We start from the raw sequence: 27,611 nt of genomic DNA on the forward strand, positions 1-27,611 counted from the left end.
CACACACCCACCGTCCAGCTTCGCAATTGGCAGGAGCAAGGGCTACCTGACCTACGCAGGGCAATCCAAAGTCTGCCATGCCTGTGGTAGGTCAGGTCACGTGGAGGCCGACTGCAAAGCCACTGTCTGCAGGAACTGCAGGGAGGAGGGACACCTTGCAAAGGATTGCCCACAAGAAAAAAGCTGCAACCTTTGCGGGAAAGTGGACCACCTCTATAGGGCATGCCCGCAGCGGGGACCACCTACGCCCAGGTCGCCGGCAGGGGCAATGCGGGGCAGGCCCCTCCAGAGGAGAGGAAGGCACCAGGCCCCTGCAAGGAACCCCCTATTGCGCAGGAGGGCCAGAACGTGCAGGAGGGCCCAGCCCCGCTGGATGGACCCGAGGCCAGAAAAGCGGCCCTCCAGGCTCCGCTCCCCCCGCCGCCGACAAACCGGAGTCGATGGACGAGGTGACAGGTGACACAGGGGAGTGGATGACGGTCCAGAAGGCGAGGAGGAAGGCACGCTGGCAGGCCCAGGACCGCAACCATCAGGCAGGAAGAGGCAGCTACAGGGGGGCTATAAGAGCTCTTCTGACAAGGGGGATTCGGAGGAGGCCCGCCCAAAGCAGAAGCTAAAGATCTCAAGGGAGAAGGAAAGCAGCACCCTGATTCCAGGTGATGGGAGGTGTCCTGAGGCTCCCTCCGACACCCAGCCATGCGCCGCTGGGGCCCTGGAGGGCCCCCTGGAACCTTCAGATGGGAAGCAGGAAACAGCGTGTCCCCAGCCTGATCCAAAGCCAGACTCTCCTGCCTCTGTACCCCCGACGGGGGGATGACACCTGGAAGGCAGCACGGATGGTTTCCTGAGCCCGGAGAGCGTCCAGCAGTTAGCCCGGGCAATGGGCATGAAGGAACAGATGGAGGGGCTGGACCTTGGACTTGGAGAGGGTACTGCGGTCACTGCCCACAATGGGGGTACGATTTGCGAGCATTAATGTGCGGAGCGTCAAGTCCACCGCAAGATGTGTGTCCACGTTGGCCTACCTGACCACTGTCAAGGCAGACCTCCTGTTTCTGCAGGAGTGCGGGATACCGCACCTCAGCAGGTACGGGAAATGGTCCAGCGCCTGGACCTGTGGGCCTTCGATCTGGTTGGGGGGTAACGACTGTCGCTCCTTGGGCCTGGCTATTCTGCTGCGGGGGCGCAACTTCACCATCTCTCAAGTTCAGGAGGTGGTGGGGGGGCGCCTCCTAGTGGCTGACGTCACCTATAGGAACGCTCCGCTGAGGCTGATCAACGTGTACGCCCCAGCGGTACGGAGTGAGCGGTTGGCCGTCCTGCAGCGGCTTCCACCCCTGCTGGCTACGTCCAGGCCGGCCATCCTAGGCGGAGACTTCAATTGCATCATTGATGCAGATGGAAGAGCCGGCATGGTCACAGCGGGTGGGGGGAGTAAACTGGACGTCACTTCCAGATTCCTGATGGGCACGGTGAAGGACGCCAAGCTGCTCGACGTCTTCAGCACCCTGCAGATGGAGCGCAGCGGAGATACACCTGGTCGCTGCCAGACAGGTCTATCCGCTCAAGGATAGACTTCCTGTTTGTGTCATGGGCGTTCTTGGTCAGGTCCACCGTGGTCGAGCCGGTGTTCTTCTCTGACCACTGCCTCCTGCTGACCGACTGTCACTTACAGGATGACCAGCAGGCCGGCAAGGGGAGATGGAAGCTCAACACGACTCTGTTGACCCCAGAGAATGTCGAGGAGCTTAAGAGGGAGTACGCCGGTTGGAAAACCGTGAAACCCCTCTCTGAGTCTCCGGGCGACTGGTGGGAGACAGTGAAGGAGAACATCAAGAGGTTCTTTCTCCTCAAGGGTGTTCGGAAGGTGAGAGAGAGGCGGGGAAAGCTGTCGCAACTTCAGAAAAGGATGCAGAACCTGCTTCTGCAGTCGATGGGGGTCGATGTCACGGAGGACCTTCGCGAGGTGAGGGGCCAACAAGCCTCGCTCTTTGCCGCGGAGGCCACCAGGATAATCTTCCAGTCCAGGGTCCACTCCGTGGAGCAGGACGAGACGTGCTTGCGTTTCTTCTTTCAGAAGGTGCACAAAGAGAGCTCTGTGCTTAGCCGGCTGAAGGAGGACGACAGCTCGGTGACGTCGTCTCGGCCCGACATTTTGAGGATCAGCAGATCCTTCTATGCCGGACTGTCCGACGCGAAACCCACGGACAGCACAGCCTCCGAGTTGTTCCTGTCGCCTATCACGGAGGTCTTAGACGATGGCATGAGGGAGTGGCTGGACCAGCCAATATCCCTGGACGAGCTGACCAGAGCCCTCAAGTCCTTGGAGAGGAATAAGACTCCCGGGAGCAACGGTTTACCGGTCGAGCTATATTCCGCTCTGTGGGACCTGGTCAGCCAGGACCTGCTGGAGGTGTACGATAGTGCGCTTCGGGCAGGGGAAATGTGCAAGTCCATGAGGAAGGGCATCATCACCCTCATTTACAAGAGGAAGGGGGAGAGGGAAGAAATTAAGAATTGGCGTCCCATTTCACTATTGAACGTGGACTACAAAATCCTGGCCAAGGTCATAGCCAACCGGGTCAGCTCTGTCCTGGAGTCGGTGATTTACCCTGACCAAACTTGTGCTGTGCCGGGCAGGAAGAGCGCTGACAGCCTTGTGCTCATCAGGGATACGATCGCCTACGTGCAGGACAGGAGGGTGGACACCTGCCTCATCAGCCTGGACCAGGAGGAGGCCTTCGACAGGGTCTCTCATGCTTATATGAGGGATGTCCTCTCCAAATTGGGGTTTGGGGAGGGCATCCGCAATTGGATCCGGCTGCTTTACACCAACAGCGTTAGCGCAGTCTCGATCAACAGGTGGGAATCGGACAGTTTTCCCGTCAGATCTGGAGCCAGGCAGGGCTGCCTGCTCTCTCCTGCCTTGTTTGTGTGCTGTGTGGAGCCCTTCGCCGCATCCATCAGGAAGGACATGAGCCTGAAGGGCGTGACTATCCCAGGCAGCGGAGGCCTGCAGGTCAAGACCTCCCTGTACATGGACGACGTCGCCGTCTTCTACACCGATCGGTCGGTGAGTAGGCTGTTGGACATCTGTGGCCAGTTTGAACTGGCCTCGGGTGCCAAAGTCAATAGTGGTAAGAGCGAGGCCATGTTCTTCGGGAACTGGGACGACCGCTCCTTCATCCCCTTCACCGTCAGGACAGACTACTTGAAGGTGCTGGGTGTTTGGTTTGGTGGAGCTGGGGCATGCACTAAGACTTGGGAGGAGCATATCACCAAACTGAAGCAGAAGCTGGACAGGTGGACGCTCCAGTCCCTCTCCATCGCGGGTAAGAACCTGGTTGTCAGGTGCGAGGGGCTTTCGGTACTGTTGTATGTGGCACAGGCCTGGCCTATTCCCTGGCCCTGCGCCACTGTGGTCACCCGGGCTGGGGTGGACAATGGACCGGGTCCGCAGGGACACCATGTACAAAGACCCGGAAAATGGGGGGAAGGACGTACCGAACGCCACCCTCGCCCTGGTGGCTACCTTTGTGTGCGGCTGCATCAAGCTGTGCGTCGACCCTCAGTACGCAATCACCAAGTGCCACTACTTACTGAGGTTCTACCTGTCCCCGGTGTTGCGAAGGATGGACCTGGTCTCGTTGCCGTGGAACGCTCCGAGTAGTTGGACCGTCCCATACCACCTGTCCTTCGTGGAGAAATTTTTGAGGGAAACACCTTTGGCCACAAGGCCATCAGGCAGTGGTCAGCACGTACTATCCTCGAGACCCTTCGGGAAAAGGAGAGGGTGGATCCCATCGTGTCGTTCCCCACGCAGGCTGCCAAAGTCATTTGGCAGAACACTTCATCGCCAGAACTTTCAAACACGCACGAGGACATTGCTTGGCTGGCGGTGAGAGGGGCTCTGCCAGTGAGATCCTTTATGCATGCCCGGAATCTCTGCGCCACCGCACGCTGCCCTCAAGGCGGCTGCCGGGGGGGGTGGGAGGATGAGACTGTCTATCACCTCCTTCTGGAGTGTGCCTACGCGCAGAGGTCTGGAGGGGGATGCAGTGGTATTTGTCGAGGTTCATCCCGAGCCGCTCCGTGACGCGGGACTCCATGCTCTGCAGGCTGTTTCCCGGGACGCACACCGAGACCAACATCAACTGCGCCTGGAGGACCATCAATGCGGTGAAAGACCCGCAACTTGCTCGTCTGCCAGCTGAAAGAACTGACCCGGACCGAGTGTTGCAGACTGGCGCACTCCAAGGTCCAGGACTATGTGCTGAGGGACGCGCTAAAGCTTGGGGCAGCCGCCGCCAAGGCGCGGTGGGGAAAGACCACCGTATGAGCCCCCTCATCCAGAATAGAAAAAAGGGCGTTATCTGGTAACTGGGCCCAGCTGGCGCCTTCCCCAACTGTGCGCGGTGACGACTGTCGGGGTATTTTGTTTGCTTCGTTTTTTTTCTTCTTTGTTTTGTTTTTTTCCTTTAGTTGGTGTACGTACCCCCTGGGTAACCCGGAGCGGCTTGCATGACTGGGTAGGTGTATAAATGTTTTATTTTTTGTACATTCTACGAATAAAGTATATTTTTTCAAATAAAAAAAGTGACGAAACGTCTGAAAACTAACCTTCCAGCTCAGCGAGCAAACTCACATCCAGAACCTCAACCTGAGCTACAAATCTTCTCAAAACTCGCTAATTACTATGACTCTGATTCATCTAAACATGTGTTTAGACAATACCTTATTTATATAACCATATGGAAATGGGAGACGTTAACACCCACAACATTTTGCTGTTCCTTTGTAAAAGACAAACTGTAGGTCACCAAAACAACCACAATAAATTCTGAACCTCGATAAATTCTTTGCTATGCAAATGTAAATGTAGACGAAGGCATAAATCATAGTCACGACTGGACAGAAAGCAAATGATGCACACTTGTCTTTAACAAACTAATCCAAAACCAGCCAGTTTACACTGGGAACAAATCAATAGCAGGCATTACTGAAGTCAATAATTGTTCTGAGGATTAAATCTAGGTCACAGATTTGATTGCATTTTGAAATAGGACCATGACCTCGATCAGTCTTCATTCTCATAGCCATGAATTTATCAGTTCCTGCTTCTATTGTGCTTGACATATTGTGTAAGCAAGTCAAATGACATCCACTTATTGCAGTTCTCAACACACTTTGTTTACAGCAAGGGGCAGAGGTTACAAACCTTTGATAAAAGCCATACAAATCAATTTAACCACAGAGTAAAAGATTTTCAGTTGTACTTCCGTGTTTAAAACTGAAAACTGGTCCCAATGTCAGGGTTGGCACACTATTGGCAAAATTCAGCTCATGCAACATTTTGCTTTATTTACGATGAGATGTCAATGAGATCCTTAACTTCTTTTGAGATAGCGGTAGTGAGTTACCTTTTTCAATTGTTGTAGTCCATTCAATACAGGTATACTTGCTATTTTGTAGGTTAGTGAGTTCCAGGATATTGTCCCAGTGATAGTGGAAGTATGGAGATATAATTGATCGTACGGTGTGTGACTTGGAAGGGGGTATCCTCTAGGTGGTGCTGTTGTTGTTCATGCTGTCCTGATTAAACTGGGTGTGACATATCATATATGGGCAGTACTGCCACAGGAGGTTTGGTGAGTTTCTGCAGTGCATCCTGTGTACGATTAACACTGGTGCTACTGTGCAATGATGGCAGAGGGAGGGAATTATTTAGGATCGTGATGATCAAGTGGCCTGCTTTATTCAGGATGGTGTCAAACTTGTTGAATGTTGTTGGCATTCAGGCAACAGGGTATTCCATCACAGCCCCGACTTGTGCCATGTCGATAGTGGGTAGGCGTATAAGGGATTTGGGGTTTGGGGGAGGGGTGAATGTGGTGGAGGGGTGTTGATCAAGTCGGTGGTTTCTCAATGCAGCATTTTCAGTATCTGACCTGAACTTGTATTTATTAGGCTGGTGCTGTTCAGGATCTGGTGGATGGTAAACCCCCAGGATGCTGATGGGGCGTTATTCAATCATGGAAATGCTACTAAATAACAAAGGGATATGCCTTTTTTCTTCTGGTTGAAGATGGTCATCACCTGGTTCTTGTGTGGCATGAATGCAACTTGCCACTTCTTAGGCCAAGCCTGCATGTGGTCCAGATCTTGCTTCAGTGTCCAAGGAGTTATGAATGGTGCAAGAATTGGTTACATCCTCGGTGACCTTATGTTGAAGGGAAGATTATTGATGATGAAGCAGCTGAAAGTGGCTGCTGTAGGACAAAGCATTCAAACTACTGCAGTGACGTCCTGTGGTTGTACACAAAGCCTGATGCATATGCAGTTGTAAGAGTTTAAATTATCAGCAACATCTTCAAACTTGAATTGCATTCATGGAATTACAGAGCACAAAAGGAAGTGATTTGCTGTTTTGACGCACAGTGACAGTCATTGGAAGAAGTTTGGATCACGAACCAGGTGATAAGTGATAAAACAAGACATGTTTTCCAAGCCTTTCTGAGTAGATGAGTAACCAACTGGGATGATTTATGTCCAATTTATTGCACAAGAAAGAACATTGGACAGCATTAATTCTGCAAGAGGAAGGCAATTTACTTCGCCTCAGAGGCAAATGCAATGAATCATTGGCTGTGTTTAGAACCAGCGTCATTGTAGCATTAAAAGAAGTCATTGTTCACAATTTTTTGGAGAAAGGAGCTCTATGAATAAACCAACACATCAATTAGACAACTATCTTCAATAATCCTGTTGATAGAATAAAAGACAAAAAACAAACTATCTGTAGCATTTCAGCTTTTCATTCACCATTTCACTATGGTCACCTTTATTGAAAATGTATTCTCAAATATAATTATGCATAAAAGTTAACAATCTAAAAAATAGTATAGGAACACAGCTTAAACTAACCTTGGAAAAGATTTGGTTCTTTAGCGATTTCTCAAGATCATGAAGGAAAAAATTAAAGTAGACAGGAAGAAGCTGTCTCCTTTTCCGAGGGAGGGTAGGGAGAATTGCATAAAAATTGCAGCCAGAGCTTACAAGTGTGAAATTAAGGAAGACTCTTGCACACAAAGTATGGTAAAAGTTTGGAAATCTTCAACTCCGTCAAAATGAACAGATGAGCAAGGAACAGGAGTAGACCATTCAGCCCCTCGAGCCTGCTTCACCATTCAATAAGATCATGGCTAATTTGTGGCCCAACTCCATTCATATCCCTTGATATCTTTGCTTAATAAAAATTTGTTTCTTTCAGATTTCAATTTAACAATTGAATAAGCATCAACTGCCATTTGTGGAAGAGAGTTCCAAACCTCCACTCCTCTTCTGCATGTAGAAGTGCTTTCTAAAATCTCCCCTGAATGGCCTGGCTCTAATTCTCAGATGATGTCCTCTGATTCTAGAATCTTCAACTTGTGGAAGCAGGAAAAGCCCTAGAAAAAGGAGACAGTTTCTTCCTATCTACCTTAAATTTCTAAAGAAGGGTCCAGACCCAAAGTGACAGCTTTCCTACTCCTCTGATGCTGCCTGGCCTGCTGTGTTCATCCAGCTCCGCACTGCGTTATCTTAGACCCCAGCATCAGCAATTCCTACTGTCTCTCATTGATGTCTCCCCTGGCTTTTCCTGTTAATATTCTGAAGACCTTGATTAGATCACCCCTTAACTTTCTAAATTCTATACAACAAACCCTAATTTGTTGAATGTCTCCTCATAGCTTAACCCCTGAAGTCCAGGAATCATCTAAACCTGCGTTGAAACCCCTCGGATAAACCATCCTCCCCAAGGTAGGGTGGCCAGATCTGCTGTCAGCACTTTAAGTGGGGTCCACTCAGCGTTTTATATAACTGCAGCATAACATCTATAATCCCTATACTCCAGCCCTTTACATATAAAGGTCAGTATTCCATTAGAGTTCTGGAACGTTTCTGCACCTGTTCATTGCATTTTAAAGAGCTACGTACTCGAGCTCCCAAATTTTGTCAGACATTCACTATATTTAGCTTTGTACCTTCTAAGAAAAATCTCTGATCTATCCCTTTTTGGTCTGAAATGGATAACCTCACACTTGCCTATATTAAAATCCAAATGCCACAGCTTTGCCCATTCACCTAATCCATCAATATCCTGTAGTAATTTTATGCTATCATCCACACTGTCTACAATGCTGCTCAATTCAATTTCATTGTGCCTGGTCTGATTTTAAACCGAATTTTACATTCCGTCAGAACCCAGTCGTCTTTTATCCTCGCAGTCATCAAGAATCTATCTACCTTGCTTTAAAAATATTAAAGATTCTGTGTTGGCTGCCTGTTGAGAAATGGAAGCTATAAACTCATAATCCTCTGAGGGGAAAAAAAATTCCTCATCTCTGTTTTAAACAGATGACCTCTCATTTTTAAACGATGACCCTTAGTTCTATATTCTCCCACAAGAGGAAACATCCTTTCTACTTCCACTCAGTCAAGTCCCCCCAGGATCTCATCTGTTTCAATTAAGTCACCTTTGACTCCTCTAAACCCCAGACAATACAGGTCCAACCTGTCTAGCCTTTCCTCATCAGGTAATCTTCTCGTTCCAGATATTAGACTCGTAAACCTTCTCTGAGTTGCTTCTAAAGCATTAATAATCTTTTGTAAATATGGTGACTAGTGCTGTATCAATGGATGCTAAATCAATTATTAATTTTAAAACCAAGCATGTGGGTTCCTGCTAGCTTAAAGGAGTTACTGGAAATGGGGCAAAGGCAGGCCTATAGAGTTAGGTTGCACATTAACCATGACCTCACAGAATAGTGGAACAGGCAGCACAGTTAAATAGCTTGACCCTATTCATTTGTTTTACACCCTGTGAGATTTTGGGGTAATTTTGTACTTCAATCATGGATCGTTAGGGAAGGATGTAACAGAAGAATATTGCCTATTTTGCACTTTTGCACAAACTTACCAGAAACCGTGAAATAAGTTACTTTTCAGAACTACTTAAACCATTGGGAGTGGAGCATCTGAAATCCATTAGTTCTCTGGTTCAGAACTATTGATTAAGTTTTGACAGAGTCAGTTAGCTCCTCACTTTTGTCAAAATCACCCAATTGATAATGGAAAATAAAATGATTGATTGATCTTGATACCAAGTTATGTATAAGTAAGCAATGTTACTGTTTTGGAGTGCCTCTTGAATAAGGTGTACAGGTCATAGTTACTTTATGCAATGTCTATACCAGTTCCACATTAGATATAAATCTGCATTTGCCAGAATTTCACACTGCTTGTTCAAAAGCTGTAGTTATCTGAGATCCATCGTATGGAAGACAATAGCTGACGTTTTGGGCCTAGACCCTTCATCAGAGAGGGGGATGGGAAGAGGGTTCTGAAATAAATAGGGAGAGAGGGGGAGGCGGACCAAAGATGGATAGAGGAGAAGACAGGTGGAGAGGAGAGTATAGGTGGGGAGGTAGGGAGGGGATAGGTCAGTCTGGGGAGGACGGACAGGTCAAGGAGGCGGGATAAGGTTAGTAGGTAGGAAATGGAGGTGCGGCTTGAGGTGGGAGGAGGGGATAGTTGAGAGGAAGAACAGGTTAGGGAGGCAGGGACGAACTGGGCTGGTTTTGGGAGGCAGTGGGGGGAGGCGACTAGCTGGGCTGGTTTGGGATGCAGTGGGGGAAAGTCCTTGGCCCATTTGTCCATTTGATCAAGGTGCAATTGCACCCCTAGATAACATTCGCTGTCCACTACCCCAATAATTTTTAGTGTCATCTGCAAATTTACAAACCATAACTCCTATATTCACATCCAAATCATTTACATAAATGACAAAAAGCAGTGGATCCCGCATCGATCCTTGCAGTTCCCTGCTTGTCCCCTCCCCACACTGCATCCCAAAACCAGCCCAGCTTGTCCCCGCCTCCCTAACCTGTTCTTCCTCTCACCTATCCCCTCCTCCCACCTCAAGCCACGCCTCCAATTCCTCATCCCGCCCCCTTGACCTGTCCGTCCTCCCCAGACTGACCTATCCCCTCCCTACCTCCCCACCTATACTCTCCTCTCCACCTAGCTTCTCCTCTATCCATCTTTGGTCCGCCTCCCCCTCTCTCCCTATTTATTCCAGTTCCCTCCCCCCATCCCCCTCTCTGATGAAGGGTCTAGGCCCAAAACGTCAGCTATCGTGCTCCTGAGATGCTGCTGGGCCTGCTGTGTTCATGCAGCTTCACATACTTTGTTATCTCGGATTCTCCAGCATCTGCAGTTCCCATTATCTCTAATTAGGATGTTATCTCTCTTTGTATTTCACTACTTTAAAAGATGTGCTTTTAAAAATAGCTTTGAGGTTTAGCATGGGTTGTAAGCACTTAAAGAAATTAGATTAGTCTCAGTATGCAGAACAATGAACACAACATCCATAGCTTCAATCGTCATCTGTTTTCTGGTAGCAGGTTCAAGTAGAGATGCGAGTCATTTGTGGTGCAGCTATCTAATTAAACGTCAGGGTGAAAATATCATGTTCCGCACTCTCATCCTGACCTTCAGAAAAACACACTTAAGCATTTTGAGTAACTCTCTTTCTCATAGATCATGTCGTTATCAGTTTGTCAAAGACGTTGAGAACTTGATGTATCATTTCTTTAACAGTCTGCTTCCTGCCGCTAAATATAGTAAAGGTGTGAGGTTCAGACACAGGTAAATGTCACATCTTTAAGAATTAAGTCAGATTTATTTCTTAATTTAGACATGAAGGAAACCTAATTCATTCTATGGATAATTAATATTAGCCTCGTATTAATAACAGTGCTACTAAGCAAGCCTGTGACTGGATTAAAAATTCTGTTTTTAGTCATCTAAAGGACTTAACATGTCTATGTGTAAGGTACAACTAAATGCTTTAATTGATGGTGTTAGCCAATGTCCTGAGCTCCAGAAATAGCATATTGCTTCCACTATCACGCAGATGCAGAATCACATAAACGTTCCACCCAGTTCTCAATGACTGCAGTATAATGGAAACACAAACATTGCACACTGGGGTGAGGGGAGAGGACGGGGGAAGGAAAAAAATAAATCTGAAAAACAAAGATGAGTCAACTGATCACCAAAAGGATGAGAATGGAGTTGATAATGAGTGGAAGAAGCTGCAGATGATAAATCTACAAAATATATGACATGAATGCAGCCATTCTCCTAGTGATCAGAGGTCAGGGTAGAACTTGCAACATAATAGATGACTTTACAGTATAATTAACATTTTAGAAAAAGAATTCACTCACAGGAAGTGGGTTCATTGGCTACTCCGGCTTTTTGTTGCCGAGATGGCAGTTGAATTAACTGCATTGATGCGGAGTCCCATATTGGCCAGGCTGGGTAAGGATGGCGGATTTCCTTCAATGATTTTAGGCTCGCGGTTTGTCTCAGGTTCTTGTTGAATACAAATTTCACTAACTGCCATGGTGGGATTTGAAACTGTCCCCTCAGGTCATTAGCCTTAGGATATGGATGGCTAGCTCAGTGACATTACTACCATACTATGGCCTCTCCCAACCATGACTTTTGAATATAAGAAGACAAGAAGCAGGAGCAGGAGTAAATTATTTGCTACATCAAGCCTAGATCTGCACATAATATGTTTGTGGCTGATCTGCCTGAACTCTGTTTTAACACTACCCCACTCCCGTGCCCCTTAACACCCTTGAGACTAAAGATTGGTGTACCTCAGCCTAGCTAGAGTTGCAGCATCCATAATTTTCCAGGGCAGAGAATTGCATAGATTCACCACTGTTTGAGTGAAGAAATTTTGCATCATCCTGTTCTAAATTATATGAGTCTAATCTTGAAGCCATGCACAATTTTGTTGAACTTCCCAGCCAGGGGAATGCAACCTCTCAGTGTCTATCCTGTCAAGCCTTTTTAAAGTTTATTGAACTTCAATGAGTTCACCACCTTTCATTTTTTTTAAACTCCAGAGAGTGGTAACTCAGTTTACTTCGGCTCTCATTAAGGGACAATCCTCTGTCATCCCACGAGTAACTTATTCAATTTGCACTGTCAGTTCACTGCCTCCAAGCCTTAGATTATAGAGACCAAAACTGAGCACAAAACTTCAGAAGTGGTCTCAGCAAAACCCTGTCCACTGTAGCAAGATTTCCTTATTTTTTGTACCTTTACTCCAATAACCTTGCAATGTCATTCACCTTTCTCATCTTTTTCTGTACCTGTAGCAACTTTCTGTGTTCATCCATGAATACATCCAAATCCCTGAGCATTCATTTTCAGAAGTTTGAAACAACTTTTAAAACTTCTGCATTTTTATTGCTTTTACAAAAAGTGAATAACATCACACTTCCCCACACATGACTCTATCTGTTCTTTTTACCCACTCAATCTGTCTGTACCTCTTCGCACTTAAAGACAGCATCTTGCATTCCTTGTTTAACTCATGTTTCTCATGGAAGACTTACAGTTGTTTCTGAAATATTGCCATAATGGCAGGAGGCTTGAAGTACAATGACAGACACATCTACAAATTTTTGTTCGGTGATTTTGAACTGTACAAACTCATTAACAAACAGTGAAATTAAAAAAAAAATTAATTCTGAAGTGTCTGCAGCAAAAGCCCTATGCACCCTGTAAGCAACAGGTGACACCAAGGCCAGCCAATCCATACAGCCTTTGCAAAGGTGAGTACATAGCCATGTGATGCAATAGGATTATCTGCTAGCTGTTAACACAAAGTAAAAGCTCCACAGAGACGGGTTTGGAGGAGGGACCAGGAAAAAGTTACAGGGGCAATGTGACAGGGCCATTGACAGCCTCAGCAGGAGTGGGATTAACATGGCAGGGGATATACCTTGGTACTGGGCTTGGCCTGGGAGGAATGATTGAAACACCAATTAGGATCTTTCTGAAATCCCACAAGTCTCCTGCTACAGCCAAAGCCTATAATGAATCTGGAGGCTTCCTGCTGGCAGGAGGGCAGGGTGTCATTGATGCTTCCTCTTGATCCCTGAAACCAGCTGTAACCATTCTTTAATTTTAACTTTGCTAAACTGCTTGGAGAGAACGTCCACCCTAAGATCCCCTTTACTTTATGCCAAAACCTCCTCCCATTGAGAGTAGTCACGAATGTCCTAGGCTGTGATCCTCCAACATACAGTGTCCCTGAGGCGATGTGCTCTCTGAGAGAGGCATTTCAACTTCCTGTGCACTTTAGCATTCCTTCGTTTGCAGGTGTTCACTGTAGTTTCTCAAGTTGCTGGTTAGGCGGCATTTATTGCCCATACCTGATTACCCAGATGGCAGTTAAGAGTGAACCACATTGCTGTAGGTTCTGGAGTCACATGTAGGCCAGACCAGGTAAAAGGATGGCAGTTTCCATCTCTAAAGGGCATTAATGAACCAGATGGGCTTTTCCGACAATCAACAATGGATTCATGGTCATCATTAGGTTCTTAATTCCAGATAGTTTATTGAATTTAAATTCCACCATCTACCACGGCGGGAATAGAACCCAGGTCCCCAGAACATTATTTGAGTCTCTGGATTAACAATCCAGTGATAATACCACTAGGCCATCACCTTCCCATCACCTCTAAGACCTCATTCTTCACACACTCAATCTAGATTGCTGCAACTTCCCTCTTAGTGATGTCAAAATCATGTGATCCAAACTGTCACCGTGATTCACATGAGTCTTGTTTTACCAAAGGCTTCCTTCCTGTGGAGGCTGTTGGCTATCCGCAGCTCCAGATACAATAATTGAGTCTTCCAATTTGGAAACTAGCCCACATGCTCAATTGGATAGTGGCCATGGAGACATTTATTCCCTGGTTGCCTCATCGAAGATTTCTCTCTTAGCAAGAAAACATCGGTTTGCAAAAGACTGTTTTCAATGACTGCTATCCAGACCAAGAATATTCATTAACAGAACTTTTCTTCCCTAAGTCTTTCCCTTCACAAAGGAATACATTTTGAGCTATTACAGGAAAAAATGTTTTATATGGAGCTTTTTGCATCTTTAAGTCATCCACAAGCATCTCACAGACAATTCACTCTTACTGAAGTACTGCTATAATGCAGGATTTGTGGCAAACAGTTTACGCACAGAAAGCTCCGACAAACACAATGAGATAATGACAAGATAACCCTTTATTGTTGATTTTGCTTTAGGGATAAAACTGATTAGAGCCCTAGGGATAATTGCCCTGCCCTCTTTGAAATAACATTGTGGCATTTTTGTATACCTATTTACGAGAACTGGCCAGAGTATCAGGTTAATGTCTCAGCTGAGAGGCAGCACTCTGACAGCGTAGCACACCCTCAGTATTACAATGGACCATCAAAGAACAAAGAATAGCACAGCAACAGAACAGGCCCTTCGGCCTGCCAAGCTTACGCCAGCCAGCACATGACACCTTTCGAATCAAAACACATTTTGCCTCTGTGATAGTGATAATGGGAAATGCAGATGCTGGAGAATCCAAGAAAATAAAATGTGAGGCTGGATGAACACAGCAGGCCCAGCAGCATCTCAGGAGCACAAAAGTTGACGTTTCGGGCCTAGACCCTTCATCAGAGAGGGGGATATTTTGCCTCTACACAGTCCTCTATACCCTGCAAATTCATGTATCTGTCGGAATGCCTATTAAACATTGCTATTGTATAGCCTCCACCACCCCTTTTACAATGCATTCCAGAAACTTACCATCCTTTGTGTAAAAAAAACCTGCCTCTCAAGTTTCTTCTCAACTTACACCCTTTTACTTCAAACCTCTATTCCCTGGTAATTGACATTCCTGCCCTGGGGAAAAAAGACTCTGACTATCCATTCTATCCATGCCTCTGACGATTTTGTAACCTCTATCAGGGTGACTCTCATCCTATGACATTCAAGTGAAAACAAACCAAGTTTGTCCAATCTCTCCTAATTGCTAATACCCTTCAAACCAGGCAACACCTGGTAAACCATTTCTGTACTCAGTACTCAAGTTTTCAGAAACATTTTAACATATAGCAATAATTCTGGGTTCATTGATTCTCATCTCATTAGCACGATACTCATTAATGATTTGTACACTTTGGCAAGATATTGAAAAATTGACAAGATTAATATCTGACTTTGAATGAAAAATAGTAATCCCTCAATGAACTTCAGCAAAATGAGTAATAAGTTACTGCTATAACCCTATTCCTGTTCATAAGTTATGATAGAATCATTGAACAGGAAGAGGCCATTGGGCCCATCAGATTGTCAATACTTCTTTCAGTCACATTAGAACATAGAACATAGAACATTACAGCACAGTACAGGCCCTTTGGCCCTCGATGTTGTGCCGACCTGTCATACCGATCTCAAGCCCATCTAACCTACACTATTCCATGTACGTCCATATGCTTGTCCAATGACGACTTAAATGTATCTAAAGTTGGCGAATCTACTACCATTGCAGGCAAAGCGTTCCATTCCCTTACTACACTCTGAGTAAAGAAACCACCTCTGACATCTGTCCTATATCTTTCACCCCTCAATTTAAAGCTATGCCCCCTCGTGCTCGCCGTCACCATCCTAGGAAAAAGGCTCTCTCTATCCACCCTATCTAACCCTCTGATTATTTTATATGTTTCAATTAAGTCACCTCTCAACCTTCTTCTCACTAATGAAAACAGCCTCAAATCTCGCAGCCTTTCCTCGTAAGACCTTCCCTCCATACCAGGCAACATCCTAGTAAATCTCCTCTGCACCCTTTCCAAAGCTTCCACATCCTTCTTATAAAGCGGTGACCAGAACTGTACACAATACTCCAAGTGTGGCCGCACCAGAGTTTTGTACAGCTTCACCATAACCTCTTGTTTCCGGAACTCGATCCCTCTATTAATAAAAGCTAAAACGCTGTATGCCTTCTTAACAGCCCTGTCAACCTGGGTGGCAACTTTCAAGGATCTGTGTACATGGTCACCGAGATCTCTCTGTTCATCTACACTGCTAAGAATCTTACCATTAGCCCTGTACTTTGCCTTGCAGTTACTCCTACCAAAGTGCATAATCTCACACTTGTCTGCATTAAACTCCATTTGCCACCTCTCAGCCCAGCTCTGCAGCTTATCTATGTCTCTCTGCAACCTACAGCATCCTTCGTCACTATCCACAACTCCACCGACCTTAGTGTCGTCTGCAAATTTACTAACCCATCCTTCTATGCCCTCATCCAGGTCATTTATAAAAATGACAAACAACAGTGGACCCAACACCGACCCTTGCGGTACGCCACTAGTAACTGGTCTCCAGGATGAACATTTCCCATCAACCACCACCCTCTGTCTTCTTTCAGCAAGCCAATTTCCGACCCAAACTGCTATATTTCCCACAATTCTATTCCTCCACATTTTGTACAATATTGTATTTTGTACATTCCAGTTCCTTTCCCATCTCTCTACAAGTTTTTCTTCAATAATAGTTACTTAACCATTAAATCTGTACATTCTTTCAAAGGAATGCTAAGGATGGTGGAGGCAGAAACTCTCATAACATTTAATAAGTATTTAAATGTGCACATACAATACCAAGGCATACAAGGCTATGGGTCAAGTGTGGGAAAATGGGATTAGAATAGTTAGATGGTTGTTTTTGACCTGCATGAATCTCATGGGTTTAAGGATCTTTTTTCTATGCTGTAGATCTCTATATCTCGAGGATGTGGCATCAGTGTTAAAGGTCAGTGATAATGGGAACTGCAGTTGCTGGAGAATCCAAGATAATAAAATGTGAGGCTGGATGAACACAGCAGGCCCAGCAGCATCTCAGGAGCACAAAAGCTGACGTTTCGGGCCTAGACCCTTCATCAGAGAGGGGGATGGGGTGAGGGTTTTGGAATAAATAGGGAGAGGGGGGAGGCGGACCAAAGATGGAGAAAAGAAGATAGGTGGAGAGGAGAGTATAGGTGGGGAGGTAGGGAGGGGATAGGTCAGTCCAGGGAAGACTGACAGGTCAAGGAGGTGGGATGAGGTTAGTAGGTAGGAGATGGAGGTGCGGCTTGGGGTGGGAGGAAGGGATGGGTGGGAGGAAGAACAGGTTAGGGAGGCAGAGACAGGTTGGACTGGTTTTGGGATGCAGTGGGTGGAGGGGAAGACCTGGGCTGGTTGTGTGGTGCAGTGGGGGGAGGGGACGAACTGGGCTGGTTTTGGGATGCGGTGGGGGAAGGGGAGATTTTGAAGCTGGTGAAGTCCGCCATTGGGCTGCAGGGTTCCCAAGCGGAATATGAGTTGCTGTTCCTGCAACCTTCGGGTGGCATCATTGTGGCACTGCAGGAGGGCCATGATGGACATGTCATCTAAAGAATGGGAGGGGGAGTGGAAATGGTTTGCGACTGGGAGGTGCAGTTGTTTATTGCGAACCGAGCGGAGGTGTTCTGCAAAGCGGTCCCCAAGCCTCCGCTTGGTTTCCCCAATGTAGAGGTAGCCACACCGGGTACAGTGGATGCCTATACCACATTGGCAGATGTGCAAGTGAACCTCTGCTTAATGTGGAAAGTCATCTTGGGGCCTGGGATGGGGGTGAGGGAGGAGGTGCGGGGGCAAGTGTAGCATTTCCTGCGGTTGCAGGGGAAGGTGCCAGGTGTGTTGGGGTTGGAGGGCAGTGTGGTGCAAACAAGGGAGTCACGGAGAGAGTGGTCTCTCCGGAAAGCAGACAGGGGTGGGGATGGAAAAATGTCTTGCGTGGTGGGGTCGGATTATAGATGGCGGAAGTGTCGGAGGATGATGCGTTGTATCCGGAGGTTGGTGGGGTGGTGTGTGAGAACGAGGGGGTTCCTCTTTGGGCGGTTGTAGCGGGGGCGGGGTGTGAGGGATGTGTTGCGGGAAATGCGGGAGACGCAGTCAAGGGCGTTCTCGACCACTGTGGGGGGAAGTTGCGGTCCTTGAAGAACTTGGACATCTGGGATGTGCGGGAGTGGAATGCCTCATCCTGGGAGCAGATGCGGCGGAGGCGGAGGAATTGGGAATAGGGGATGGAATTTTTGCAGGAGGGTGGGTGGGAGGATGTCTATTCTAGGTAGCTGTGGGAGTCGGTGGGCTTGAAATGGACATCAGTTACAAGCTGGTTGCCTGAGATGGAGACTGAGAGATCCAGGAAGGTGAGGGATGTGCTGGAGATGGCCCAGGTGAACTGAAAGTTGGGGTGGAAGGTGTTGGTGAAGTGGATGAACTGTTCGAGCTCCTCTGGGGAGCAAGAGGCGGCGCCGATACAGTCATCAATGTAACGGAGGAAGAGGTGGGGTTTGGGGCCTGTGTAGGTGCGGAAGAGGGACTGTTCCACGTAACCTACAAAGAGGCAGGCATAGTTGGGGCCCATGCAGGTGCCCATGGCCACCCACTTAGTCTGTAGGAAGTGGAATGAATCGAAAGAGAAGTTGTTGAGGGTGAGGACGAGTTCGGCTAGGCGGATGAGGGTGTCGGTGGAGGGGGACTGGTCGGGCCTGCGGGACAGGAAGAAGTGGAGGGCCTTGAGGCCACCTGCATGCGGAATGCAGGTGTAGAGGGACTGGACGTCCATGGTGAAAATGAGGTGTTTTGGGCCAGGGAATTGGAAGTCCTGGAGGAGGTGGAGGGCATGGGTGGTTTCACGGACGTAGGTGGGGAGTTCCTGGACCAAAGGGGAGAAAATCGAGTCCAGATAGGTGGAGATGTTGTAAAGGCCAATTTTGTTTCCTAACTATATTTGACCTTGAGCTGACCAAGAGTTGATAAGAATCAATCTTATTGCTGTTGGTCTGGAGTAATATATAGGCCAGACTATGTAAGGATGGCAGATTTTCTTCTCTGAAGATCTGCATTGGATCAGGTGGTTCATTTTATGACAGTAATTTCATGGTTATCATTATTGTGTCTAAATGTAGATACATTAACTGAATTTAAATGTGCTGTGGTGAGATTTGAACCTGTAACCCCAGAACGTAATCCTCAGCTTTTGATTTAATAGCCAGTGAAAATATCATTGTCTCGCCATCTGCCCTACTATTCAAGCAGTCCTATTAGTCTGTGAACCTAACCACTTGCAACCTAAAATGATTTTTTTCTCATGCTGTCTTAGTTAATTGTATTAAACATTATGTTTTAAGTTCGCTTTTCACTTTCCTATTTTCCACCTAAGTTATAACTTTCCAAGGACTTTAGGAATTAGGTGCAAAATTCAAATACACTTGATGCAGAATGAGAATGGGTACATTAATTTCATCAGGCAATTTCCTTAATATTTGCTGGGCTTGGTCTTTGAAAGCAAGGTTTTGCTGTCAGCTGCCTTTTTGAATTGTTACAGCTTTTGTCATACGGTAGAGGAGAGTATTAGGAACAAGATTTCAACAGCTCTTTTTAATCAGTATTCACATACCAAATTCTGGAAACACATTGCTCAATTTAATTCTGGCTAATTTTTCCTTAATAGTGCCTTATTTTAGTGCATGGTTTATAAATGTAAGAAGAAATGATTTTTTTTCCTACTAGGCGGAAATAACTAATAAAGATTCTGCTTTATTTTGCTGAAGACAATTACGAGGCCATTAGCAACGGCAAACTCCAACCTGCTGATGCATTTTTATAGGAATAGGTTCCAAATATAGAATCTACAATGGTGGTGAAAATCATAGGAAAGTACTTAACTTGCTTATAATCCACAGCTAAATCTAAACATGCCCTTTATATTCATGTTCAAAAACACTCAAGAGGCTTGGTATCGTCCAGGGCAAAGCAGCCCACTTGACTTGTGTAACCACAAACATTCCGTCACTCCACCACCAACACTCAGTAATGGCATTGCGTGCCATCTACAAGATGTACTGCAAGAATTCACCAAGCCTCATATGACAGCATCTTCCAAACCCCATGGCCATTACTATGTAGGAGGATATGGGGAGCAAATACATGGGAACACCACCATCTGCAGGTTCCCCTCCAATCCATTCACCATTCTGACTTGAAAATGTATGGCTGTTCCTTCACTGTCGCTGAGTCAAAATCCGGGAATTTTCTCCCAAGTGACATTGCTGGTGAGCTGCAGTATTTCAAGATGGCAGCTCACCAGCACTTTCTCAGGTAGGGATGAACAGTAAATGCTGGTCCAGCCAGAGACAGCCATGTCTCAGGAGTGAATTTTAAAAAGAAAAACATGCTCAATGACTAAGGCAAATGTCTCCAGGTGATTCAATGAGAATAACATTTTAGCTATTATTCTGCTGAAAACATTGCTAGTTTTCATTCAGGATCTGCCAGTTTTAATGCAACACTTCATTATGGCTAACAGTCTTCTGAAAAACATACTTCCTTGCATTTCTGGGTTGTTCAGAAAGATGAGGAGAGAGAGGATCAAGTTGTCAAGGCCCACCCAGATTTCAATAATGTAGGCAGGACTAAGAAAGAGGTTTTGGTAAGGCAGTACTGTGCAACTTAGGGCTTAATTTGAAAAAGCAGAACTCATGAGACGTGGGCTTTACTGGCTGGACCAGCATTTACTGATCTACAGTTCTGAGGAAGGGTTGCCGGAGCCGAAACGTTAACTTTGTTTTTTCCTTCACAGATGCTGCCAGACCTGCTGAGCTTTTCCAGCCACTTTGTTTCTGTTTACTGATTATCCTTGCCTGAGCTGCCGCCTTAAACTGTTTCAATTTCAACTGGGTTTCAATTTATGTTGTAAAAACAGAAAGTGGTCAAGAAATTCAACGGGCCCGGCAGTATCTGTAGAGAAACAGGAGTTGCATTTCAAGTCCAATACGACTCTTTGTTCTACGTGTTCTTTCTGTTCTATTTTAGATCACTAGCATCCGAACTACTTTGCTTTTATTCAATTCGCAGGCACTGGTGCAAGTGCTGGGGAAAGAGGAAACTATATCATTGGGATAATTATAATCTGGATTTTCCATGAAAAGAGTTTATGTTTTTTGCTGCTCTTCCATGAGTGGCTTGTTACAGTTGAGAAAGTTATGGAGAGCTGTAACCTTAAACCACTACAGCCCATGAGGAATATTTGCACTTAAATTACCATCGCGGAGGGTGGCGGGGTGCGTACGGAGTTCCATGCTTTTAATCCAGTGACATTGAAGGAACAGCAATATGTTTCCAAGTCTGGATGGTGTGGCTTTTGGGGGCGAATGTGCTCGCGTCAGCATCTCATACACGTGCTAATTTTGTATCCAATCTTAAAAAGAGTTATATTGGTCTCAAAGCATTAACTACATTTCTCTGTCCACAGATGTTGCCAGGCCCGCTGAGTTTCTCTGGCAATTTCTGTTTTATTTCAGATCTCCAACATCTGGAGAATTTTGCTTTCATTCAACAAGGGATCATCTTGCAATTATTTGAAATTAGCTTACTGCATTCCTTTCTAACAATAGGTTACCTGTACACTTGGTGCAGATTGGATGTCCACCTTGAGGAGCACCCAACTTCAGTGCATAAATATGAGCCTGACCTCCTGGCTTCTTAACCATTTAATTCTGTCCTCCACTCCCAACTTGTTCTCTCCGTCCTCGGCCTCTTGCACTGTTTCAATGAAGCCCAGTGAAGTTTAAGGGGCATTAGCACAGGCTTGGTGGGCCGAAGAGCCTGTTCCCATGCTGTATTGTATGCCTTGCATTATATTGTGTTGTGTTGTATCATATCAACTCATCCTTTCATTAGGCCCTCCCAGCTTTCCAGAGCAAGCACTGTCTTCAATAACCTCAGATTTGTAAACTCTTATTTTGGTCGATGGTGTCTTTGATTTTCTGCATTTACACTTCCAGCAAACACATCTTCCATTGCTTCACTTCTTAAAAATTATTTTGTGGGGTGTGAGCATTGCTGGTAAGACAGGCATTTGTTGTTCCTCCTTAATTTTTTAAAAATCATTAATGGGATCAGGATGTTGCTGACTAGGCAGCATTTATTGCCCATCCCGAATTGCCCAGAGGACACTTCAGAGTCATCTACATTGCTGTGGGTCTGGAGTCACATGTAGCCAGGCCAGGTAAGGATGGCAGTGTCCTTCCCTACAGGACATTAGTGAACGAGATGGGTTTTTCTGACAATCAACAACGGATTCATAGTCATCATTAGATTCTTAATTCCAGATTTTATTTTATTATTGAATTCAAATTCCACTATCTGCCACGGTGAGATTTGAACCTGGTCCCCGGAACATTACCTAGGTATCTGGATTAACAGTCCAGTGATAATATGACTAGCGCATTGCCCTGATGATGGTGGTGATGAGCTGTCTTCTTGATCTGCTGTTGCCCAGGTAGTGTAGGAACATTTGCAGTGCAATTAGGGACAGAGTTCTAGGAATTTGGCAGTGAAGAAACAGTGATATTGTTTCAAGTTGGAACAGGGTGTGGCTTGGAATGGAACTTGCAGGTGGTGCTACTCACTTGTGTCTGATGCCCTTGTCCTTCTAGATGGTAGAGATTGTGCATTTGAAAGTTGCAACAGAAGTTGGCTTGGTGAATTGTTGCAGGGCATCTTCTACTTGGCCCGTTATCTCTTACTTTTGCCTGGCTCCAGAATCCTTTTGGTCATTTGGAGTCTTTTTAAATCCAGGTGACGGTGGGTCTTGTCTGCCATCTGAAGAGCTGGCAAGATCCAGATGGAATTAAGTTCCAATTGGGCATTCCAGTGAGCATGCCCTAACAACAGGTACATGACTGCAGGACGGAGGTCATGTGGTAGGGGTTGAGGGAGATGCATGGGCAAATGTTGGCAGAAAGGGCATAGCAGTAGCTCTCAATGGGCACACCTTCATTAAGTCGTGTTCCTCAATTTAGGCACCGAGTACTTTGAACATGGGACCCCCTAAAATCAGAGCCCACAAGTATCCCCAAAACATCAAAATTTTGGGCTTTTTCCACTGCTGGGTTAATACCAGTGTTGGGAAATGAGGCCTTTAATTGGGTAGCTATTGTCACCTCAGTTGGTGATGGAGTAGGAAGGCCATTCATGAGTGGGCCCTCCGTGATTTAATCATGGCAGAGACGAGAGAGTGATAAAACATCCAACCTGGCCAATTAAATGCCCACTCCCCCCGCCACCTCCACTCATTCTGATGGTAGGCATTAAATTCTAACGCAAATCTCTCCTGCCTTTCATCCTCTCACTTCCGATTCTTTCCTCCCTCTCCTGAATTTTCCCTGCGGAGATTATACCATACCTGCAGTGTGCACTGATAACTATGGGCCCCGCTGTGTAACATCCATGCTGCTATCAAAGGTGGATGACTACCGTTGGCTGATGAATATTTAACTTGATCCCATGAGTACATAGTGTCCAATTGAATTTACATTTCGTACTTCCTTTTAAAATTGAAGCTCTGACGTACACAGGTGTGGGATGGACGAAATGTATTCTGGACTTGTAACCTGATGCACACATCACTGACACAGCATGTTGCAAAGGTTGTGACCACTGACACAGTGCTATCACATCATGAGTTTTCACTTTCATTTCTGCTGTTCCCGCGCTAAACTGAGAGCACTATGAGAGCCTTTATAAACGACCAGCAGTGTTACATAGTGCAGTAAAAAGGCAAATTAAAAACCGAGCTTCGCTCTTCTAAATTAACTGCAAGATGTCTCCAAAAGCTCTGTACTCATTGTTACTGCTCCCATCCCTTTGCTCTGGTTAGCACTGTGTGGGTCCATTTCAGTAACAGCAGCCTCCAGAAATATTGTACCTCTGGAGGAGTTTACGAGCCTACAGACCTCAAAACGTTTGACATGGCTTTGAGACCTCACAACGTCTGCTGCTTCACATTGTCTGATGAACTGACTAAAGATTCCGACATCTAAAACGGTCCGGTCTCAGACAAGGCTGTTGTTAAAATACAAAATAGGGAGTTCAAAACAACACTGACCTGAAGTGCCCAAGTTGTGCGCCACCTATGGAAAAATACATTGTGTGAGCATTTCTTTCTTAAGTGCTGATGTTAACTATTAATCTTTCTGGCCGCCGAACTTGTTTTAATCAAAATCACAAAGCCCTTAAGATAAATCGTGGTAGCTTATATCCATCTGATTTCAGTTTGCTGACATGATTCTCTCAGAGCTCTCTGAACAGCAACAGCTCATCTGCCTTACATAGAAGATTAACATTAGCTATGGACTTAGTCGTGATACCAGCTAGCAAGCACTTGTTAGTTTATATATTTCAGCTGAAAAAAGATACCCAATTCATTTTGGGAACAATTTATCACATCTTAGGTAGATATGGTTGTGCATGATTTTTCAAACCTATCTTATATTTTCATAGTTTCCTTCATTAGAAGCTTACAATCTTTGAACTATTGAACTCTTTGTTCCAATGGATTTGAAATACACTTTTCAAGAAGTCTGGCTGCATATATTGACAGTTTAAAGTGTTGCTTTTGATGTTTTTGAAACTTTCTTTCAGTAAGTTTGATTTCTAATCCTTTGTTTAAGGCAGCTTGCAGCCTTATTTTGGGTATTGAGGTGTATGCAGTCTGTTTTTATTAAGAAGACTTGCACCCTTACTCAACCATGAAAGTGAAAAAGGTTACATCAGAATACAATGGGACCTTGATCAGATGGACCAATGTGTTAATAGGCTGAGCAGTGGCAGATGGAGTTTAGTTTAGATAAATGTGAGGTGCTGCACTTTGGAAAGGCGAATCAGGCCAGGACTTATACACTTAATGGTAAGGTCCTGGGGTGTGTTGCTGAACAAAGAGACCTTTGAGTGCAGCTTCATAGATCCTTGAAAGTTCTGGATGTGAGTTTGCTCGCTGAGCTGGAAGGTTAGTTTTCAGACGTTTCGTCGCCATTCTAGGTAACATCATCAGTGAGCCTCCGACGAAGCACTGGTGTTAAGTTGTTACGCAGGAAATGACATCAGCAACCCAGGGAAACCTAAACAGATAAATAGAAAGCGGGACATAATACCAGCGCTTCGTCGGAGACTCACTGATGATGTTACCTAGAATGGTGACGAAACGTCTGAAAACTAACCTTCCAGCTCAGCCAGCAAACTCACATCCAGAACCTCAACCTGAGCTACAAATCTTCTCAAAACTCGCTATCCTTGAAAGTGGAGTTGCAGGTAGATAGGATAGTGAAGAAGGCATTTGGTATGCTTGTCTTTATTGGTCAGGACATTCAGTATAGGAGTTGGGAGGTATTGTTGCAGCTGTACAAGACATTGGCTAGGCCACTTCTGGAATACTGTGTGCAATTCTGGCATCCCTGCTATAGGAAAGATATTGTGAAACTTGAAAGCGTTCAGAAAACATTTACAAATATGTTACCAGGGTTGGAGGGTTTGAGCTACAGGGAGAGGCTGAATATGCTAGGACTATTTTCCCTGGAGGATCGGAGGCCGAGAGGTGACCTTATAGAGGTTTATAAAATCACGAGGGGCATAGATATAGTGAATAGAGAAGGTCTTTTCCCCAGGGATTGGCGAGTCCAAAACTAGAGGGCATAGGTTTAAGGTGAGAGGGGAAAGATATAAAAAGGGACCTAAGGGGCAACTTTTCTGTGCAGAGGGTGGTATATTGTTAGAATGAGCTGCCAGAGGAAGTAGTGGAGACTGGAACAATTACAACATTTAAAAGGCATCTGGATGGATATGTGAATAGGAAGGGTTTAGAGGGATATGGGTCAAATGCTGGCAAATGGGGCGGAGAGTCTTAGAGATGCACAGCACGGAAACAGACCCTTCAGTGCAACTCACCCACGCCAACCATATACCCTAAATTAATCTTGTCCCATTTGCCAGCATTGGCCAATATCCTTCTTGCCTTGGACCTTGGCTCCTCACTCTATCCATACCCCTCATGATTTTATGGACTTCTATAAGGTCACCTTCCAGCCTCCGATGCTGCAGGGAAAATAGCCCCAGCCTATTCAGCATCTCCCTATAGCTCAAACCCTCCAACCCTGGCGACGTCCTTGCAAATATTTTCTGAACCCTTTCAAGTTTCACAACATCCTTCCTATAGCAGGGAAACCAGAACTGAACACAGTATTCCAAAAATGGCCGAACCAATGCCCTGTACAGTTGCAACATGACTTCTTAACTCCTATACTCACCGCACTGACCAATAAAAGCAAGCATACCAAATGCCTTCTTCACCACCCTGTCTACTGTGCACCTGAACCTCAAGTCTCTTTGATAAGAAAAAGCACCAAACTACAGAGGACAATGCTAAGTTTGAGGGGTGAGGTGTAGAGTATGGAGTAAACAAAGGGCAAGAGTTAATGTGGGAGAAAACACAAATGCTTCTCCCACATCAAAGGTTTGCTGGGTTTTTTTTCCTTTCAGACTCAGTTCTTAATGAGCTGCTTGTCAAATGAAGGATCATGTGGGAACGCAAGAGGGTACATGAGTCAGTGTGGGGCACCTCTAAGGTGGGTGAGTCATTGCAGTCTGTGCTGAAAGCTGATCGATGGTTTGTTTGAAGAATTAGCATCTAACAAGACCACAGGCCTAGACATTACATGCCCCACTGGCATATCTTTGGCATGGGGGCACATTATATATATTGCAGAAGAGCCTGTCACTTCCCCAGCAAAGTACCCTTGGCTGCACCACCATAAAAGAAAGCAAAGGGTTAGCAGGCACCAAAATCAAAATAAAAATTAAATTGAGCTTTGGAAAACTCTTTTTATCCAGTATAATAAAATGTGAGGCTGGATGAACACAGCAGGCCAAGCAGCATCTCAGGAGCACAAAAGCTGACGTTTCGGGCCTAGACCCTTCATCAGAGAGGGGGATGGGGAGAGGGAACTGGAATAAATAGGGAGCGAGGGGGAGGCGGACCGAAGATGGAGAGTAAAGAAGACAGGTGGAGAGAGTATAGGTGGGGAGGTAGGGAGGGGATAGGTCAGTCCAGGGAAGACAGACAGGTCAAGGAGGTGGGATGAGGTTAGTAGGTAGCTGGGGGTGCGGCTTGGGGTGGGAGGAAGGGATGGGTGAGAGGAAGAACCGGTTAGGGAGGCAGAGACAGGTTGGACTGGTTTTGGGATGCAGTGGGTGGGGGGGAAGAGCTGGGCTGGTTGTGTGGTGCAGTGGGGGGAGGGGACGAACTGGGCTGGTTTAGGGATGCAGTAGGGGAAGGGGAGATTTTGAAACTGGTGAAGTCCACATTGATACCATATGGCTGCAGGGTTCCCAGGCGGAATATGAGTTGCTGTTCCTGCAACCTTCGGGTGGCATCATTGTGGCAGTGCAGGAGGCCCATGATGGACATGTCATCAAGAGAATGGGAGGGGGAGTGGAAATGGTTTGCGACTGGGAGGTGCAGTTGTTTGTTGCGAACTGAGCGGAGGTGTTCTGCAAAGCGGTCCCCAAGCCTCCGCTTGCTTACCCCAATGTAGAGGAAGCCGCACCGGGTACAGTGGATGCAGTATACCACATTGGCAGATGTGCAGGTGAACCTCTGCTTAATGTGGAATGTCATCTTGGGGCCTGGGATGGTGCTGAGGGAGGAGGTGTGGGGACAAGTGCCCCGTCCCCCACTGCACCACACAACCAGCCCAGCTCTTCCCCCCCCACCCACTGCATCCCAAAACCAGTCCAACCTGTCTCTGCCTCCCTAACCGGTTCTTCCTCTCACCCATCCCTTCCTCCCACCC

General features: G+C 46.1%; 1 protein-coding gene across 1 annotated transcript in view; it reads right to left on the reverse strand.

Moving 5' to 3' along the window:
• npas2 (neuronal PAS domain protein 2) overlaps positions 1–27,611 on the reverse strand; it is a 219,486-nt gene that overhangs the window by 152,093 nt on the left and 39,782 nt on the right. Inside the window, exon 3 of the mRNA XM_059651271.1 lies at positions 23,873–23,897. The gene's annotated coding sequence lies outside the window, so the exon portion shown is untranslated. The remainder of the gene's footprint in view (positions 1–23,872; positions 23,898–27,611) is intronic.

This window comes from Stegostoma tigrinum, chromosome 15, assembly GCF_030684315.1.
Source record: "Stegostoma tigrinum isolate sSteTig4 chromosome 15, sSteTig4.hap1, whole genome shotgun sequence".
Taxonomy (NCBI): domain Eukaryota; kingdom Metazoa; phylum Chordata; class Chondrichthyes; order Orectolobiformes; family Stegostomatidae; genus Stegostoma; species Stegostoma tigrinum.